The 9,592-nt window shown below is 45.1% G+C and overlaps 1 pseudogene across 1 annotated transcript; it reads left to right on the top strand.

Moving 5' to 3' along the window:
- The first annotated feature begins 1,564 nt into the window (after positions 1 to 1,564).
- On the top strand, positions 1,565 to 9,057 carry LOC311134075 (annotated as a pseudogene). Its single transcript has 12 exons — positions 1,565 to 1,618; positions 1,720 to 1,839; positions 2,184 to 2,307; positions 2,518 to 2,652; positions 4,660 to 4,749; positions 4,951 to 5,058; positions 5,790 to 5,888; positions 5,924 to 6,400; positions 6,550 to 6,623; positions 6,745 to 7,324; positions 8,514 to 8,708; positions 8,872 to 9,057. The product of its transcript is annotated as an uncharacterized misc_RNA (transcript).
- The last annotated feature ends 535 nt before the right edge of the window (positions 9,058 to 9,592 follow it).

Raw genomic sequence — 9,592 nt, 5'->3', positions numbered from 1 at the left:
CTCTCTCTCTCTCTCTCTCTCTCTCTCTCTCTCTCTCTCTCTCTCTCTCTCTCTCTCTCTCTCTCTCTCTCTCTCTCTCTCTCTCTCTCTCTCTCTCTCTCTCTCTCTCTCTCTCTCTCTCTCTCTCTCTCTCTCTCTCTCTCTCTCTCTCTCTCTCTGTGTGTGTGTGAGAGCTGTGTGATTCTCCTCATGTAGGTGTGTGCCTAGCCATTCTACAGATTAAGTTGGGGCATGTCAAGATTCTGTCAAAGCAATATGACACTCTCATGAACCAAACATTGAGGCCTCCACAATATAGTACACTAAATACAGTCCACTATACACATGACCAGCCTTTCTCAACCCAGTCCTCAGGGCCCACTAGCCGTTCCATATATTCAATGGTGAATCCAGGTGAAAGCTATGATCCCTTATTGATGTCACTTGTTAAATCCATCTTCAAATCAGTGTAGATGAAGGGGAGGAGACAGGTTAAAGAAGGATTTTAAAGTCTTGAGACAATTGAGACATGGATTGTGGATGTGTGCCATTCGGAGGGTGAATGGGCAAGACAAAATATGTAAGTGCCTTTGAACGTGGCATGGTAGTAGGTGCCAGGGTGAATGGGCAAGACAAAATATGTAAGTGCCTTTGAACGTGGCATGGTAGTAGGTACCAGGCGCACCGGTTTTTGTCAAGAACTGCAACGCTGCTGGGTTTTTCACGCTCAACAGTTTCCCATGTGTATCAAGAATGGTCCACCACCCAAAGGACCACCAGCCAACTTGACACTGTTGAACGCTTTTGACACCTTGTAGAGTCCATGCCCCGACGAATTGAGGCTGTTCTGACGGCAAAAGGGGGGGGATGCAACTAAATATTAGGAAGGTGTTCTTAATGTTTTTCAACACCTGAAACTAAGTAACTAGTCAGCAAGCTGCTGTTTATTTGAATCATGTGTGCTTGTGATAGGATACATTAAATATATGGAATGACTACATTTTATGAGAACACTTAAATGTGCTTTCACAGAGGGTTGCAAATCCTAATGGCTGGTCCTTTGGACAGTGTGTGTAATTGTCCCTAATTGGCAGTCGGACTAATTGACTGAATGTGTCGATGAACTGTGTTGACGCTCTGTTTCCAAATGACTGTGACTCCTCATTATCTATTGTTATGTTATTATCAGTACTCTCTAGAGTATGAACATCTGCCAACTCAAACAGGTGAGTGGAGAGAGAGAGAGTGAGAGAGAGAGAGAGAGAGAGAGAGGTCATGATCCAGTGAAAATTTAACATTTCGCTTGGACAGGGAAGGTTTAAAGCTCAAAAGATATACAGGCACATTATTACATATTCACAAAACTGTCACAGACGTATGTCACAGTTGACCACAAAGGAATTCTAATTCCTTTAGAATTTAGAATTCAACTCTGAATGGTTCTGTTGCCACCACAGTGAAGAAATGAAATCCACACACGCCAGAGAAACGACCATGGCTCCTGTTTCCCTGCTGCCAGCACAGAGAGTGTCCTGTTGGCCCTGAAGAGAACATCCAAAAGTGAATCCAATCAACCAGCCTGAACATGGCTAACAAGGGAGATGACTGCTATTTCTTCTTGAACGCCACTTGCGCTAAGGTAGGGGCCATAAGAAATAGTGGCTCAGGTATTCACGGCAGTGTTTTTTTCTATTGTATTTTCTCTGTATTAACTTACTTGTGTCTGTATCTCCTGGGCAGGGTGACAGCTGCCCCTTCAGACACTGTGAAGCCGCCAGCGGTTGTGAGGTTGTCTGCTGCCTGTGGCAGGAGAACAGATGCTTCCGACAGGTCTGCAAGTTCCGCCACGTGCTGATCAAGGTAAGGATCTCTCTCTCTCATTATTTCCTTCAGTATTCATCATTGCCTTAGTAATCCCAAACAAATAAGTATTTCAAGAATATCCCCTTAAAGCTTTGCCTACTTGAGGCTGTGCGTTATATATTATAGAGGGGTAGAGAAAGCCCCTGTCTTAAAACCTGGGTCAGGGGCTGTATTCCTGCCTCTGGATCTTTTGGGAGTGACATTTTGGGCTGTTTTGTCATCCATCCAAATTCTCAGATTTCAAGCCTGGATTTTGAGTCTTTATCATAGAAAGCAAAGTGAGCTTTCACAGTGTTGCTACTTGTTCTGACCTGTCCACTCCTACCTTTCACCTCTTGTAGAAAAACAGGAAGAAGATCGCTTGTTACTTTGAGAACCAGCCTGCTGGCTGCCAGAAGCCTCACTGTGCCTTCCACCATGAGAAACCACGCATCATAAATGGCCTATACGTGCCGTCCAACAAAAGTGAGCAGTCACTCTGAAGAGACAGATTCTGACCAAGCCACTGTTAACTTACTGATCTTCATTTCCTCAGCATCACATGGCGATTAAACACAACATGTATCAGCAGATATACCAGCAGATACACATTCAGGATTGAGATAAATAACATATTTGGGCTGATTTATGAACTTTTATCAGAACCAGAGTTTATCAGTAGTTTTTGTCACTCAGGGTTGGCCCTGAAAGAAGAGGAGGAGCCTCATGAGGATCCTAGCCCTCTTGTCTCCACCCCCATCCCCAGCCCAGCCAATCCCCAGATCCATGGGGTCATCAACCCATCAGATGATGAAGATGAGGAAGAACATGGTAAGAAATAGATTGTTCTTATGTCTTTACCAACACTTTCATTCCTGTGTAGTGTAGTTACTGACAAGTCAAGTTTATTTAAAGTGCAATTTATAAAGGTCACAACACTTTACACGACTAAAAAGGAAGACCAAATAATGTAGAAAGAAAGATAATATAAACAACAACAAAAAGCAATATAAAAATTGAGGAGCAAATAGTCTGTAGGGCAGGAAGGAGCTGGAAAGTGGAAAGATGCCCAGCTCAAAAATTCCCAGCGAAAACACACCCAGTCCAAAGATACCCCGTGCAAAGATACCCAGTGCAAAGATACCCACAATGGAGACACAATAGAGCAGAACTTCAAGGTATTTAAGCACTAGTCTAACATTTTAAAGGAAGAAAAAAGGATATTGATATTGTTTGGAAATACAAAGTATTCAGACCCCTTCACTCCCCCCCCCCCCCCCCCTCATCAATCTACACACAATACCCCATAATGACAAAGCAAAAACAGGTTTTTATAAATTTTTACTAATTTATTAAAAATTAAAAACGGAAATATGACATTTATATAAGTATTCAGACCCTTTACTCAGTACCTTGTTGAAGCACCTTTGGCAGCATTACAGCATTGAGTCTTCTTGGGTATGACGCTACAAGCTTGGCACACCTATATTTGGGGAGTTTCTCCCATTCTTCTCTGCAGATCCTCTCAAACTCTGTCAGGTTGGATGGGGAACATTGCTGCACAGCTATTTTCAAGTCTCTCCAGAGATGTTCGATTTGATTCAAGTCCAGGCTCTGGCTGGGCCACTCAAGGACATTCAGAAACTTGTCCCGAAGCCCCTCCTGTGTTGTCTTGGCTGTGTGCTTAGGGTCTTTGTCCTGTTGGAAGGTGAAACTTTGCCCCAGTCTGAGGTCCTGAGCGCTCTGGAGCAGGTTTTCATCAAGGATCTCTCTGTACTTTGTGCCATTCATCTTTGCCTCGATCCTGACTAGTCTCCCAGTCCCTGCCGCTGAAAAACCTCCCCACAGCATGGTGCTGCCACCACCATGCTTCACCGTAGGGATGGTGCCAGGTTTCCTCCAGACGTGACACTTGGCATTCGGGCCAAAAAGTTCAATCTTGGTTTCATCAGACCAGAGAATCTTGTTTCTCATGGTCTGAGAGTCTTTAGGTGCCTTTTGGCAAACTCCAAACGAGCTGTCATGTGCCTTTTACTGAGGAATTGCTTCCATCTGGCCACTGTACCATAAAAGCTTGATTGGTGGAGTGCTGCAGAGATGGTTGTCCTTCTGGAAGGTTCTCCCATCTCCACAGAGGAACACTAGAGCTCTGTCAAAGTGACCATCAGGTTCTTGGTCACCTCCCTGACCAAGGCCCTTCTCCCCCGATTGCTCAGTTGGGCCGGGTGGTCAGCTCTAGGAAGAGTCTTGGTGGTTCCAAACTTCTTCCATTTAAGAGTGATGGAGGCCACTGTGTTCTTGGGGATCTTCAATGCTGCCCAAAAAATGTTGCTACACTTCCCCAGATCTGTGCCTCGACACATTCCTGTCTCGGAGCTCTATGGACAATTCCTTCGACCACATGGCTTGGTTTTTGCTCTGACATGCGCTGTCAACAGTGGTACCTTATATAGAGAGGTGTGTGCCTTCCAAATCATGTCCAATCAATTGAATTTACCACAGGTAGACTCCAATCAAGTTGTAGAAAGGATGATCAATGGAAACAGGATGCACCTGAGCTCAATTTCGAGTCTCATGGCAAAGGGTCTGAATACTTATGTAAATAAGGTATTTCTGTTTTTGATTTTTAATAAATTTGCAAAATTGTCTAAAAACATGTTTTCACTTCGTCATTATGGGGTATTGTGTTTAGATTGCTGAGAATTTGTATTTATTTAATCCACTATAGAATAAAACGGTAACGTAACAATATGTGGAAAAAGTCAACGGGTCTGAATACTTTCCGAAGGCACTGTACCTTCCTCCAAGAGGGGTTCCTGTATGTTTGTGTGTGTGCAGATCAGTTCTCAGAGGGGGAGGACAACGGGTCCAGCTCAGACGGATCCAGAGTAGTCTCTCCCAGGAAGATAGCCATGGCCTCCAGCTCAGGTAAGAGGACATAGAAACACAACACATCCACAAGGCCTGGACTCAAACTTGAGCTGACCACTTTTGTCTTTTAGTGTGTCAGTGGCAAAGCAGGGTTGTATTTGAAAGCCCTTAGAACAATCCCAATGCAGTACTTACCTACTTTATTTGCATGCTGTATGTGATTATCGTGTGAGTTGGACAACTGTGCTTGTCTCTCAGGTTATACAATTCCTGGCCAGGCCTCAGACCAGAGAAACAACGGAGCCAGCGGAGAGAAGGAGAACATGAGATCCTTCATCCATCCATCTCTCTTCACAGCTAAGGATGGTAAGAATCGTTGAACACTGATCTAGCTGAGCCTTGTTGTGTATAACAAAAAATTAGTTTAAGTGAATCCCACAAGTATATGAATACATACTTGCTACATGTCATGTACAGTATTGTAATTTGTTAAAATACACTTTCAGAAAAAAAGGGGCTCTCTAGAACCTAAAAACGTTATTCGGCTGTCCCCATAGGAGAACCCTTTGAAGAACCCTTTTTGGTTCCAGGTAGAACCCTTTATACAAAGGTTTCTACATGGAACCAAAAATAGTTCTACCTAGAACCAAAAAGGGTTCTACCTGGAACCAAAAAGGGGACAGCTGAAGAACACTTTTGGAACCCTTTTTTCTAAGAGCATAATGCTTGCTGCCTACTCAGACACTGTGGTGTTTGGTGAAGAGACCGGGAGACACAACGTTGCGGACATGCTGGGGAAAATAATAGTCAAAGGTACATTTGAAACTTCTGGAAACCCCAGTTTTGGTCAAAGAAGGAAGCTGAGGAAAGAGCTCATATTAGCTAGGAATCACTAAGAAAATGTAAGGACAACACTGCCAGTCAATGTAGCTACACAACAGTGTTTGGTACCATTCCATTGATTCCATTCCAGCCATTACAATGAGCCCGTCCTCCTATAGCTCCTCCCACCAGCCTCCTCTGCTACAAAACTGTTGTCATTGGTTGTATTGCCACTCATCAACACTCTTGACCTTTCATGACTTCTGACCTTTTAGAAGTTCCTGCCGGGGGTGACCTGTCAATGAAACGCTATCTGGCCGAGCACTTCGGGAGGAAAATGGGCGAGGATGAAACAGAACATCCCCCTCAGAAAGGTGAGAAAGGTAGAACGACAGCAATATTTCCACAGTGGATGAATTACCTCAGACGTTCAGGAATACTATTTCTCATGGGGAGCACCCTCTCCCTTCAGTCCCTGACACAATCACCTCCACCAAGGCCCCAAAGAGAAGCATCACTGCCAAACCTGCAACCAGTCTCCATGTGAAGACCTTCTCAGAGATCCTCCACGCCAAGAGGAAGCTGGAGGAGGACCTGCAGCAGGGCCAGGGCCCCAGCCTTAGGAAGGCCAACCAGCAGGCTGTGGAAGCAGCTCCAGGTAACTCCCAGGCCTGCGGACCCACCCACCCAGCCATGCCCATGCGGGTGGCCCCTCCTGTCAGAGGAGTGAAGGTGAAAACCCTGGAGGAGATCCGCAGTGCGAAGGCAGCCAGGATGCAGGACCAGGGACAGGAGGCATCCAATGGGAAAAGGCCAGGCTCTGCCTCTGGAGAGAGAGGCGCCAAGAAGCCCTGCATACTGCACATCAACAAACCAGCTTCTCCTGGTAATCTTTGCTCTATGGACAAAAACAAATTAATTTTATATGTGCTTCTAATTGTTCATAGCAATTTACATTGTAAGGTGTCCAGACCACTAGCTGTAGTTTTTTGTATAATTGTAAGACTTACACACATATTTTTTCCCCCCTGGCAGCTGCTAGCACTACCACCCAGAAGATATCTGAGGTGACAGAGAAGCCAGCTGAGTCTGCTGCTGTTGCTACTGAGGTAAGACTGCCATACCTCCTATCATGTGTCCTTCTGTCTGAATAGTTTAGATCCAAATAAGTAGTTCTGCTTTGAATGTTTGGTTAATTACTGAATATCTCTGTGGTCCTGTTGTCTTTAGGCCAGCCCTGCTAACGGTAGGAGCGATACTGTGTCTGGTGCCAGCCTGAAGGTGAAGACCTTCGAGGAGAGCATGCGTGAGAAGAGGCTGAAGGCTGCAGGAAGAGCAGGCCTCAGAGGGTTCCGCCAAGGCCGAATCTGCCCAGACACAGGCCGCAGACTCCGCCCTCCAGAGGGAGAAGAGTATGACCTCCATCATAATGAGGGTCATCCCCTCTGCCACCTCCTCACCCCACACCATCACCCTGGAGGTACTCGCCCAGGCACCCAAGGCACCCCTTTGCCAGCGCATCACTCTCAAACCCAAGGCAGCCTCCCATGTACTCTGTGCCACTGCCTTTCCCCAGCAGGGGTCTCCGCTGAAGCAGGCTGAGGCAGACCCCCACTCCCTCAGCTCCAGGAGCTCCAGCGCTGCCCCAGGTAAGAGGAAGAGAGGCTCCCCGGGAGGTGCCAGTCCCCCCAAGCAGGCTGCCTTAGCAGCAGCAACAGACTCCCCTGGACGCTCTGTGGATGAGGATCTGGTTGAGAAGGCTCAAGATGGATCCCAGAAGAAATCTCCTGGGCAAGCTACTGAAGGTACAGTACATGTCTGCAGAGAAAAGGCTCTCAAAGCTCTCTCACTTGTTTAACAATCCTGTTTTATGCTAACAGTCCCGAACATCAGAACAGAGCAGGTCCCTGGTCTTGGAATTCCCTCCAAGCCAACCTGGTGTCCCTAGAGAGTTCAAATGACAAATAGATGAGCAGGTTATTGAGGCATGTAGGCCTAGTTGTTTATAGTTGTCCCCTGCGATGTCACTGGTCAGCATTGCCTAATGTAAGAAAGCATGTTGTTTATTTGAATTATGTCTTATACTGTAATGGCCCTGTGATTTATTGCAAGCTCTAATAATGCTTGACGTATTGCACTCTGATGTATTTCTTGTTTCGTGTACATTACTGATAGATGTCATGTCTGGTTGATGACATGTGCCTGTTTGTCTGAAACGTATGTGTTGATGCTACTGTCTTGGTCCAGGTGTCTTTTAAAAATCTACAGTACCAGTCAAAAGTTTGGACACCTACTAATTCAAGGTTACTACATGAACCATATGTGTTATTTCATAGTTTTTATGTCTTCACTATTACTAGAAAATAGTAAAAATTAAGAAAAACCCTTGAATGAGTAGTTGTGTCCAAACTTTTGACTGGTGCTGTATATTTTTACTTAACGAAACTAACTTTGTTAAATACAAATAAAGAAAGGAACTATTGCATTGTCTGGTTGCTAAGCAACCATTTTGTGTTTGACATGATGAAGCCACTCTGTCAAATGTTGCTGGCGCGAGTCAAATTTCTCCAACTAAATACATACTGGAATTTCAACCACAAAACTTGTTAGCTTTGATTTTAAACATCAAAATACTAGTGCTTGCCTAGCAAACATCAAAATGTTTGTTTTTGACTTAGCTATTAAAAATCGAATTCTAAATTGAGGTTCCGCATGTTGTCATGGTTATGGTTCAATGTTATGTTCATCAACCAATCAGTGACCTTGTACAAAACCCGGCTGCATATTGAACATTGAAATTACCGAAAGCCCAGACTGTTTTACCTGACAGAGCAGAAACAGACTGGCACCCAGGATCTATGCAGCAAAGATATAAGTTAATATATATTACTTTTTTCAAGCTGACTTTGATATTTGATATTTGTACTGCACTGTTGAGGAGAGCTTGCAAGTAAGCATGTCATTGAAGAACTCAAAATTATTAGTCTGACCTCCTGACAGTGAGGTCCAAGCTGAACATGAGGCCTTCTGTGATGAAGCAGGCTGTCCAGATAAAGCCCGGCCAGAAGGGCCAGAAGAGGACGAGGAAATCAGCAGACACATATGCGGTCGCTGCAGTCAACAGCACACCCCTCAACAGCACCTCTGCAGCACAGGAGGAACTACTGCAGGAGCCGCCCTGCAAACGGAAAGAGGTAGGTCTCAATGTTTGCTCACGCTCTGTGTAGGGATTCCTTTGTGATGTTATGGCGATGCACTTAGTAATTTGTATAGGATCTCTATGGTAATACCACTGTTATTATAACCTGTGTCGATAACATTTGTGTGTTATCTCCAGGTGTCCTCTCCCTCCTCCAGTGTCGAGGCCCAGATGAGCCTTGTGGTTCCCAGGAGTCCTCTCTCCGGCCCTGTGGTGATGTTCACTCTGCCATGGAGGCCCCCTCTGCCAGCTCCTCCTCCTCTGCCATGGATGAATTTGACGAGCGAATGAAAAAGTTCTTAGGCTACTATCATGAGTTCAACTGTGAGCTGGACCCCGGCTAGGGATTTAACGACCTCCTGTTGGAGCTGAATGAGGTGATCGAAAGCTAGACTGGCCACCTGATACATGATACACCATTCACAACCTTGGTCCATTGACCTAGAGTAACTCCTATGCTCATCACCTGATACTCTGTTCACAACCTTGGACCGACCCTTGTTCTAGAGTAAAGCCTATGTTAATCTCCACCAGTAGGATTTCAAATGACCACCAGAACTAACCATCAACCCTCAGTCAACCACCAGAACCAAACACCAGTTGTACTTCAACCTACCACCAGCGCAACTTGCAGGGCAGCACCCTATCACTGCCATAGAGGAGGATTGATTTGACATATCTCCTCATTTATTTGGGAGGAATGTATATTTTTATGTAACTGAAGATCCCCAACCACCTCCACCGTCTATCTGCCCATGCCATCTGAGTAGAGACTGGGGTTGCAATAATATGTCAAGAGGGGACTGGAGGACTTATTTTCTATTCTATTTTTCTATTATTTTCTATTTAATCAATTTAAAAAACGTATTTTATTTTATG

The sequence above is a fragment of the Coregonus lavaretus genome (assembly GCF_964263955.1).
Source record: "Coregonus lavaretus genome assembly, chromosome: 8".
Taxonomy (NCBI): domain Eukaryota; kingdom Metazoa; phylum Chordata; class Actinopteri; order Salmoniformes; family Salmonidae; genus Coregonus; species Coregonus lavaretus.
Note: the sequence above shows the minus strand (reverse complement) of the source record. Positions and strands in the feature narration are given on the sequence as shown.